At 35.9% G+C, this 11,679-nt stretch overlaps 1 pseudogene; it reads left to right on the top strand.

Moving 5' to 3' along the window:
* Nucleotides 1-829: 829 nt before the first annotated feature.
* Nucleotides 830-2,409, top strand: LOC124822864 (isoflavone 7-O-glucosyltransferase 1 pseudogene; annotated as a pseudogene).
* The last annotated feature ends 9,270 nt before the right edge of the window (nt 2,410-11,679 follow it).

The following is an 11,679-nucleotide window of genomic DNA, read 5'->3' as shown; positions in this document are numbered from 1 at the left end:
TTAATTACAATTTTTTTAAAATAAAAAAAATTACAACCTTTCTATAATTCAAATTTAAACAAATTTCACTCGCAACATGGTGTTTAATTAATTTTGAAAATAAGGAACTTAAATAATATTTTCAAGCAAAAAAAAATAATAAATATTTTTTATAAAATTAAAATTAAATTTTAATAAAATAAAATTAGATAAGTGAGTTGGTGGACCAACTCAACCCATCATAGGTTCAACCCGCATGAGCCGGGTTTAAATGAGCCAGATTGAAATCTGACCCGCATAAAAAAAATACAATTTTTTCAAACTCAACCTGACCCGAACTCGTGATGGATCGGATTGACCCACGAGTTGTGAACCATTTTAACAGCTCTAACCATTTGAATATAACCACACACAAAAAAGTGTAATCAAGATTGTGATAATAAGAAAAACACCTAGAAAATATATATGTAATTTTTTAAATATAGAATAAATTAAACAATTAGAATAAAGAAAGAAGAAAATTATATATATATATATATATTGATAATCTATCATATATCTAATAAACAATAATATAAATATACCTTACTCATTGTATATTTATTTTTTCTATATATATTTTTTTATAATATGAATAATTTATACATCTATTATTTTTATTTCTAAATAAATTTTAAGTATTCACACCTGTTTGGTGTACATCAATTATTTTTATTTACTAAAAGGGAAAAGAGTCACGGGAGGGCATAAAACATTTTGTGAAGGACACTTCTCTTATGGGAAAATAATAACTATAGTCCTTTGTTGGTAAAAGAAAATGATAGATGAACAATGACGAGTAAAATTATGAACCCATGATTGTTGAAGTGAAAAGAAATAGGACAAAAAAACAAAGGCATCATGACTCATTGTCCTTAAATAGAACCATAAGAATCTCCCTTAGAACACCATAACAAAAAAACTGAACTCACCATTCTTCTCCAACATGAAAGACACCATTGTTCTGTACCCCAACATTGGTAGGGGTCACCTAGTGTCCATGGTGGAGCTAGGCAAGCTCATTCTATCCCACCACCCTTCTCTTTCCATCACCATCCTCATCCTCACCCCATCCCCCAACGCCACTTTCACCCTAGCCTGCAACTCCAACGCCCAATACATCGCCGCCGTCTCCGCCACCATCCCCGCTATCACTTTCCACAGCGTTCCCATGGCCCAACTCCCCCTCGACACCCCTTCCCTCCCTCCTCACCTCATCTCCCTCGAACTCTCCCGACACAGCACACAAAACGTTGTCCTTGCACTCCAAAGCCTCGTCAAAGCCTCCAATATCAAAGCCCTAGTCATGGACTTCTTAAACTTCAGCAACCCCAAAATTCTCACGGAAAATCTCACCACAAACATCCCCATTTTCTTCTACTACACTTCCGCAGCCTCCAGCCTCGTTGTGCTTTTTCACTTCCCCACTACTCTCCCAAAACAAGTCAAAGACCAACAATTTCAACTTGACTTCCCAGGGTTACCTGCAATATCCACGGATGTCTTTCCAAACGAAACCCTCGACCCTTTGAGCTACACTAACCAGATTTTCGGTCGGATAGCGGAAGCCATGAAGCGTAGTTCTGGAATTATAATAAACACGTCTGAAGCGATTGAAGAGAAAGCCATTGCAGTGTTGAACGACAATAGGATCCTGCCACCGTTGTTTTTCGTGGGCCCTGTTATTTCTGCACCATATGGGGAAGAAGACAAAGGTTGTCTGAGTTGGCTCGAGTCGCAACCGAGTCAGAGCGTGGTGTTGCTGTGTTTCGGAAGCATGGGATGGTTCTCGAGGAGGCAGTTGATGGAGATGGCTATTGGGTTAGAGAAGAGCGAGCAAAGGTTCTTGTGGGTGGTGAGAACCGAGTTGGAGGGTGGTGACTCGCTGGAAGAGAAGCCCAGTTTGGACGAGTTGTTGCCCGAAGGGTTTATGGATCGGACGAAGGAGAAGGGGTTGGTGGTTCGGGACTGGGCTCCACAGAGGGAGATTCTGAGTCATGACTCAGTGGGGGGGTTTGTGACTCACTGCGGGTGGAACTCGGTGCTGGAAGCCGTGTGCGAAGGGGTGCCAATGGTGGCTTGGCCATTGTACTCGGAGCAGAAGCTGAATAGGGTGTTTATGGTTCAGGAAATGAAGGTGGCTTTGGCGTTGAAGGAGGAGAAAGATGGGCTGGTGAGTGGGAGTGAATTCGGGGAGCGATTGAAGGAACTCATGGAATCGGACACGGGGAAAGAGATTCGTCAGAGGGTTTTCAAGATGAAACTCAGTGCCGCAGAAGAATTGGGTGAAGGTGGAACTTCACGTGTTGCGTTAGATAGGTTGGCTATGTTTTGTAAGAGAGTAAAAAGCAAGTAAAAAGTAAGACTAAAACGAGTTCTTTCACTATTTAACTTCTCTTTTTAAATTGAAAAATATTTATGAATATAAAATGGCACATACAATTTAATATATATATATATATATATATATATATATATATTTATCGAGATTAAAAACTATACTTTTATATGTTATATAGTCAAATAAGAAAAGAGAAATAAAAAGAAAAAATAAGTATATAATAAATGTAAATAAAATAATGATATATGAATATATTTACACTTATCCATTTTATGTTGTTCTTCTTCCTTTCATAATTGTTATAAATTTATATTATAATTTTACGTAAACAAGTTTTTTACTTTCCAATGAAAATTTCGATAGAAAAACTTATTAAAATTTTCAAAATTTAATTTAGATCTAATTTAAATTCAATAAAATAGATTAATTCAAGATTAATTTAATTAAATTAATTATATTTAGATTTTTTTTTCAATCTAATTTCAATTTGATTAAATTTATATTACATTTACGTTGTGAAATAAGTTAAATCTAGATTGATCTAATATATTTGAGTATTAGATATAATAGGTATAGACTCAACTGAATTAGTTTGACCTAAACCTAAGTCAGCTGGTGTCAACCTAAGTCTATTTCACTTGACCTAACTTAGGTAATCTTTCATTAACAAAGGTGAGAGATAACTTAGTTCGAGCTAGGTCTAAACAATTTGATTTAGGTTTGTGCTGATTCGACTCGACTTAGGTTTGGGTTAACTTGGCTCGATCTATGACTATGCTGACTTAGTTTGACTTGGGATTGTGTTGACTCGACTTGACCTTGTGTTGGGGATGACTTGGTTAAATATTGGCCCAAGATGACTTAATTAATCAACTCGATTCGAGTTTCAGCTTCGGTCAACTCGATAGAAAAATTGATTTGTGTGACTCATCCTGATTCTTCGACTTAGACCAAGTTAGTTTTGACCTTCATACTAGACTACCTTGACTCGATTCTTCTGTTAAGAAAGTATCGTCTATCAAACCTTGTTTTAAAGTTTAACAATAGTGTCTAATGAAATAGTGTGTATGAAAATGAACCGTCTAAGATAAACACGTTAAACGTTATATATCTAAACACTATCCTAAATGTTAAACATTGCTCTAAACAAACTACATATAAATGCCAATACATGTGTTATGTCTAAATGCTTATGTACGTCTAACATATTAAATACATGTATGAATAATACCTCTTATTTGTTATGTTGTGTTATCTTTTTCTGTGTAGATCAATACTGCACAAAGCTTTATTCAAAATTTCAGCATTGGATTAAAAGAATGTTGAAAGATAGGAAGACATTCTAGGAATGTTTCCTCAATTCCTTATGTCTGTTGTATCTGTACAAGAAACATAGTTGCCTATGGAAAAACAACAATAACATCTGACCTCATACCAAAGGCTATAGGCTCTATATGTGTTAGCATAAATCTGAAGATAAGAAGTTTTGATGATGTCAAAAAGTCAAGTCTCAAGTGCTCTTGTTGCAAGAAGATCTTCATGAAGATCTGTTTTGTGTTAAAGCTTTTGCAATTTAGTATATTTATGTATAGTATGTGGTTTATCTTTGATTCTATGTATTGTTTGCCTTAGGTTGCGATAAAATTCATTTTGAATCAGAAAACCTCATCTTATACTCAAGATAATTGGTTATCCACTTATAATAATCGATTATTAGGAATCAATTATGACTTGCCATAATCGATTATCACGAGAAATTATGAAAATTTGTAAGCAAGTGTTTGACCGTTGTGCATTCATTAAAAGCATAATCGATTATAATAAGTGGATAATCGATTATCACATGGTAATTAGTAGATAGCGGATTTTTGAAGGTATCCTTGAGTGAGATTTCTATAAATTAGATTGGGACTCTCACTTTAATATATGCAATACAAATATTTTGATTTCGAAATTCTTATATGTTGTTGTGACAAGTGTTCTAGAGTTTGTGTAACCCTTGTGCGTTGGTTTTAAGACTTGGTGTTTGCATAGAGCGAGAACTTTCATTAGGAGTATGATTGTGTGTTGTTGAGTTAAAACTTGTCATCCTTTGTGAAGATTAAAATGAGGTGTTCATTCTTTGTGAAGATTCAAAGGAGGTGCTCATCCTTCGTGAAACATTCAGAGGAGGTGTTCATCCCTTGTGGGTTTCAGGGGAAGTGAGTTTCATCTCTTGTGGTAACAAGAAAGGTGTTCTAACCTTAAACTTGTTTATTTCTTTGTGATTATAACAATTTGTTGGTTTGTGATAGTGAAGCGTTAATTCTTAGTTGAGATTAACATTTGGACGTAGGATCTGTGTGATCTGAACTAGTATAAAAATCACCTGTGTAATTTTATCTCTTCCTTACTCTTTTATTTGTTTAAATTGTTATTAAGAAATTTATATTTTATGAGAAAACTATTAAAGGTATTATTTGCGATAAGAAATCAATTCATCCTCTCTTGGTTTGTTGTATATGCTAACCATTCTGCTGCAACGCTCTAACAATATGAAAGTCAATGTTCTGAGTAACCAATCTTTTTCGAAGAAATTTATATAAAAAGGGTTGCATAAGAGAAAAAAACAATAAGAACTATTGCTTACTCTTATGCTATGAAGTTTCTCTTAAGCTTGCGTCGTCTAACATTCTTTCAAAAAGAAAAGCTTTATTATTAGTTTTCAAATATTCTTTGTATTGAAAATATATCCTCTCCAAGAGAGTTATCATCTATACTTGTTTTATAAAAATACTTTGTTGTTTTTGTATATTTAGAAGTGAATTAAAATACTTGTTTGTTTAAGTCAGTTAAGTTAAACGATCTAGTAAGTTAATCTAGTATAAACCATGTTAAAAAGATGTGTTTCGTTTCTCACACCAAGGGGGGGGGGGTGAATTGGTGATGTATAAAAATGATCGCTTTTGCAATCTTTTTCGCAAACCTATAAGTCTTTAAACTTTTCTTGAATCGCAAGTAAAAGTGTATGCAATGTAACAATATGCGTATTCCAATACATATATTATGCAATCGATTAAATGCAGAGAGTTAGGGAGAAGAAGATTCAAACTCTGAGTTTTTATACTAGTTCGACCAAGCCTACATCCAGTGTCCTTCCGATCAACCTTAGACCGAAAGCCAATTGCACTATAAGATCTGAGTTTTTACAACAAGGTTTTTACAGCGACCTCACTCGTCAAAATTAAAACAACCTCTCTAACTCACTAATCTAAAATAGCCAATTACAACAGACTAGCAGTAAGAACAATCCTCTCCTACAGTCAACCCCTTTGAGATCCCTCTTAAAGTCAAGAACCACACGTTCGTCTTCCTGTATACATCATAGGGAAACAACAAACGCTTTAGTTGAATAAATCTATCCAGTAGTATGCACCTCTGTTGTGCATAACGATCAAATAGTTGAATCAATCAATCCAGCTTCTCAAGCAACCTTCAAGATTTGAACACCACAACAATTCTTGGTTCTTGGAGCATTTTCCTCTTCTATAAAACTTTAAACATTTTCTGAAATAGATATGAAAGTGTTAAAATCAATTGTCTTACAAAAATTCAAATCATGCGTCTATATATAGTTTAACTCAAATCAGACGCGTTTTAATCGATTATGTTATTAATCTAATCGATTTTATCTCAGTTATAACATATTAACAATAGTCAAACTCATTAATTGAATGCACAATTAATGTAATCGATTTACATTTAATGCGTGGTCAACATATTTAAAAATATGACCATTGTGACCGTTATGTCAAGTAATGAAATAGTTTTCAAATCTTTAACAAACTTAATTGAATACAAGATGTATGTAATTGATTAAGTTTTAACAGTTAGTATATTTTTGAAAACTTTTCTTTTCAAAATCCATCACAGCACACTTGAAAAATATTTGTGCAAATACACGAGTTTTAATCGATTTAACCACTAACGTAATCGATTTAAAACCTGTTGTTTTGCCACAGTTGAAAGCTTAAGCTGTTTGATGACTTTAATTGATTATCACACCATTGTAATCGATTAAGTCATACATATATGCTTGGTGCATGTGGTTTTTTCATTTCAAAACTCATTATGCATGTGCAGATAGAATCATATTTCCAACACAATAGTATGCAACATAATATGTTTACAGTTATGCTTGTACAAATCTCACAGTAAGCATATAGGCATATAACACATATAACACAGTAGATATACATGTGTTTTTATTAACTATGTGTTGTCATAATCAAAAACAGATATCACAGAGATTGTGGGTTCAGCTAAACCTGTGTTCCCCCTATCAACAATCTCAGCAATCTCCCTCTTTTTTGACGATGCACTGTTAACACTCGACAAGTGTACCGAATCATATCAAGTAATAATAAAATGGTAAGACCAAGTATCGTTTCCCAAAGGACTCATGTCCTAAACAGTTATGTGATTTCTTGATTAAATTAGACTTGTAAACCAAATCTTTTAGATTTAGATGCAAATACTGAAAAGTAAATATGAATGCATGTGTTAATCAATTGGATTGAAAGATGCAAAAGTGATTGATGTAAAATATGAATGATTATATTGTTGGGGTTTCCGACTCATCCTATCCACTCTCATGTATTCAAGAATTAATTTACCTTAAACCCGATGTCTCGGTGAAGAAAGCCTACTCCTAATCACTAGTTTACAATGTCTTGTCTCCCTAGAAATTATTCATGCATTACATTCGCACAAAAGCTTAAAGGCAATCGATCCTCCTATTCCTATGTCTAGGTAATATTGCTTCCGGGAGAATTTCCCCAGTTTTAGATTTACCTATATGTGTCCATATAGATAACATCAATGATCATGCAATTGAATGAGTTAAACAAGGCATGCATAGAGTAAAGAGGAAAAATCCTAACAATTAATGAAGTAAAGCATATATAATCAAGAATCAATTCAATAAATGAGAGTTTCAAAGGATTACATCGGTTCCCCAACAACAATGGAGGTTTAGTTCACCATAGACATGGTGAAACTAGATGAAAAACAATGAAAGAATGAAAGATAGAACCCTAGAATTCGAATAAAGGAGCTTCCGCATCCAAAATCCTCCTTCAAGGGGTGAAGAAAATGTGATTTCGCCTCTTTCTCTCCAAAGATCCCAACCCTAGGTCGACTAAACCCTTATACAGTTTATTAAAAATTACAGAAAATAGGCCCAAGCCCAATTAAATGGCGCTCATCGGCACTTTTGGCGCTCAGCGGTAGGTGCGGCTCTTCAAGATGACGCTCAAGTGCAGTTTTGGCCCTCAGCGGTGACTGTGGTGCTTCAGAATGCCGCTCAGCAATAAAAGTTTCGGTTAGCGGTGACTGCGACTCTTCTTTTGTGCACTTTTACTTCCTTTCCTGAGTCGATCTCCTTAGTACTTCAACTTCTTTCATCTAATTCATCTTAATTCCTACCAAAACAAGGAAACCCAAGCATAAAACCCATCCAACTCTCTTATTTCCAAAACTTAAGCAAAAACATGATTCCAAGCTAGTTTCTAAGTCATAAAGGTTGTTTTTAATATCAAAATTAAGTATAAAAATAACGGTTTTTCAACCGTTATCACAACCCAAACTTAGAACTTTGCTTGTCCTCAAGCAAACAAGATGTAACTCAGTCTTCCACCAATCCATACAATGGTTCACCACATTCCAAAAAATCTTTCTTTCAAGACAAGTAATTACTCAAATCAGCTCATAAAAAAGAATTCAGTCAAGATGTACACATGCTTTAATTGAATCAAACTCATTATGGTGTTCACATAGTCACATAGTATCCAACAAATGTTATTCTCATGAATGATCAATTAACTAAGCATAGATGTAATCATGTGCTCATGGAATTATTCCTCACTAGATAAAGTGTCTCACTCAATCACACAAGTGTATATAGAGGTCACTCATTCACTCTACTATCACAATGTCACATGAATCAACTTTTCCTTTCATTTAACCACAATTAAACACACTCACAAACAAGCATCATCACAAGGACTTTTCTATGGCTTATAATGTGGCTGGGCTAAGAAGAAAATTGGTTTTTCTAGATCACAAAATCCTTGAGTTAAGAGAATCATCTAAACACAACCATTCTTACTCATTCCCAACTTTCCTTTGCATTGAGTTTTACTTTTTCTTTCTTTTCTTTCCTTTTTATTTTGCTTTTCACGTGCTTAGCTCAATGCTTGTTCTTTTCCCTTTTTAGACTTCCCAACAACCCCAAACTTGAAACTTTATCAATACCAAAAGATATTCTCAACTCAACTCAAGGTAAAGATTTTCAAAAAGGGTTTTCACATCATATTCAAGGCTAAAGGTTCAAAGGATAGAACACATTGTGCTCTCTTTTATTGGGCTAAAATCATGCATTTGGCTAAAAAGGGTTACCAATAAATGGCCTTGATCATATGACACATACAAGCAAGTGATTCAATCATAGAAATCTGGGCAAAGTGATTCATGCTTTCAATGTAATAGCACTCAATCACAAAACCTCTGGAGTTCAAAACCTCACACATAGGCTCATTCAACATTCCACATACACATCTTGCTTAGCATCATAATCACAATCATAACATCATGCATCTGTTCACATAGCTTGTGAACAACCACCTGTATATCAACATTTAGTGCATAATCTCAACATCAATCAATATCCAAGTATCATCAAGCAATACTCATCATGCATAAATCACAACCAAACCTCATAGCAGATAAAGTTTCACACTGAGTACATCACAACCTATTCTAAAAACAGAAGCAAATAAGTTCAACAGTACAAAACAAAAGATAGAAAAAATCCTGCTCTAGAGGTGATAGCATCCATCAGTAGATGCTATCTCAGCTCCTCATCAACCCATGTTATCATCCGAATCTTCCTCCTCTCCTTCTTATTTAGCATTTTCAAAGTCATCCTCATCATCCTCATCATCATCCATAGTTGGAGCTTCAGTTGCTCTAGCTCCACTGGCCTGTGCTTGATCCTCTAGCCATGCCACCACATTGTTGAATTCATCCATGGTCCACCGATGTCCTTGGGGTGTATCATACATCCCAATGATCATCTCTGTTGTGGCTACCTGCCCTCTATGGATAGATTGCAACCTGTCCTTCATCAGAGACATATACATGTCCCTCATCTGAAAAGGCTCTGCATCATGAGGCTGTGCAGGTGCCTGTGGTGGTCCTCTCCCTCTACGAGGATGACGTGGTGGTACTGGCTGAGCTGCCTCATCTCCTCCACAATACTACCTATAGTAGGCCTCATGAATTGCTTTCCTAGGCCTCTCCAATGGCGGTGTAGAAATATTCACTCCGGCTAGCTCACAAAGGTGTGTAATGAAAGAAGGATGCCCCAAAGGTGCTTTGTTATTCATAGTATTAGCACAAACCTGTATCTCATTGGCTATTACATGTCCAATGTTAATGCTCATCCCTCTCAACACACCGTACAGAAAAAGAGCCTTGCTGACAGTAATATCAGAGACATGTGAACAAGGCTGGATGTTGGCATGAGAGAATGTCATCTAGTACTTTGCTAAAGGAGTTAGATCAACTCTCCTGATATTCACAACAACACCATTCCTATTTCTCTGAAAGTGCCCTCTAGGCACATAAAGCACACTCTCCACATCAACAAAGTCTGCTCCTTCTTCCATACTCAGAGAAAACTGACACTGCTCACCAGCCCATTCTATATTTAAGAACCTGTTAATGGCATTAGGATCATACCGAATGGTGTGTCCTCTAACATAGCTCAAATATTCTTCAGTGGGATAATCACCCAAACTTCTTGCATTGGTGTAGAACTCTTTTACCATTGTTATGTTAGCTAGTGCAGGATAAGTGGCTAGTCTCTCCCAATTCATGTTCTCCAATTGCTCTCCAAACTGTGGAGCAAAATCAAGATCAACCTAGCCTTCCTTTCCATCAATAGCCTTCTATCTTGGACGTTATGGTTCCTTATCCTTCCTCTTGGATCCTATAGTCTTGATTCTTTTTCCCGAAGAGGAGGCCATCCCTACATCAAACACAATTCACAAATCACAAGACACATTGTTAAGCATTAGTAAACCACAAACAACTCCTTAAAACCATTCCTATCACCGCTGAGGGAAAACAGAACCCCTCAGCGCAACCTGTGCATAGAACGAACAAGCAAAACATACTCAAAACACCATTTTGCAAAAATCGCGCTCAGGGGAAATTTTCGCTGAGCGGCGATTTTGCAGATTTTTCAAAATCACCCAAAACTGCTTCTAATCTCCACCCACATGCATTCTTCCTAGTTCCAGACCCAAATCAAGCAATTTAATCGGTCCAAACAGTGATTAATTCATCTAATCATGGATAAAAATTAAAATCCCTTAAGAATCATGCTTAGACAACCATGTTCATACCAATTCATGCTTTCAAAAACCCTAAAATGTAAAATGCTTGTACTTATTTGGGTGGAGATGTTGAATATGTGTAGAATGCTCTAGGAATGTGCAAAAATCAGCCCCTAACAGCAATGCTCTCACCAAACCCCAAACTTGAATGGAAACTTGATGCAAAAGCGGTTGAGAGATTTTATGAAGGGGGAAGAAGGAAAAAGTGTAAAGAACTCTTTGGAGAGTGCTTGAGAGTGTGTGGGAAGAGGAAGATTTGAAAGTGGCGGCCAAGACGCACCCTAGGGTATAAAAATGACCTAATGGGCCAAATCTCGCTAAGCCCAATTAAAGCAAGCCCAGTCAGCAAAACTGCAGCATTCGCGCTCAGTGGTAATTACCGTTGAGCGGCATTTTGCAGCACCAAGTCTCCTTCTTCCTAACTTTCCCTAGGTGTTCTTTACCAATGCCTCTCACTTACCCAATGCATTTAGTTTCTCACATCACTCAAACATTCAATCCCTATAATGCAACTATAGCAGAATCAAAACAAATAAAAAAAGATAAATTCAATCAACTAGGTTGCCTCCCAGGTAGCGCTTGTTTAACGTCATGAGTTTGACCCAAAATCCTCCAGCACCCATCAATAGGTGCAAATCTTACCATCACCCTTCAGTAGGTGTACCTAGTAAATACTCACCAACCTAGCATCCATCAGTAGATGCTAAACCCAAATATAACAATGTTCTAAGTTTCAAATTACATCACCAAAAATAAATAAATTCAAAGAAATTAATGTTCTCAAATCACTAGGGTAGGAAAGCGCTCTTTTAACGTCACTAGCTTGACCCAATAAAGCTCAAGTTCCTTCTTCAATGTTGGTGTTCCTCTTGCTTTCAT

This window comes from Vigna umbellata, chromosome 4 (assembly GCF_029865625.1).
Source record: "Vigna umbellata cultivar VRB3 chromosome 4, Vumbellata_1.0, whole genome shotgun sequence".
Lineage (NCBI taxonomy): Eukaryota > Viridiplantae > Streptophyta > Magnoliopsida > Fabales > Fabaceae > Vigna > Vigna umbellata.
Note: the sequence above shows the minus strand (reverse complement) of the source record. Positions and strands in the feature narration are given on the sequence as shown.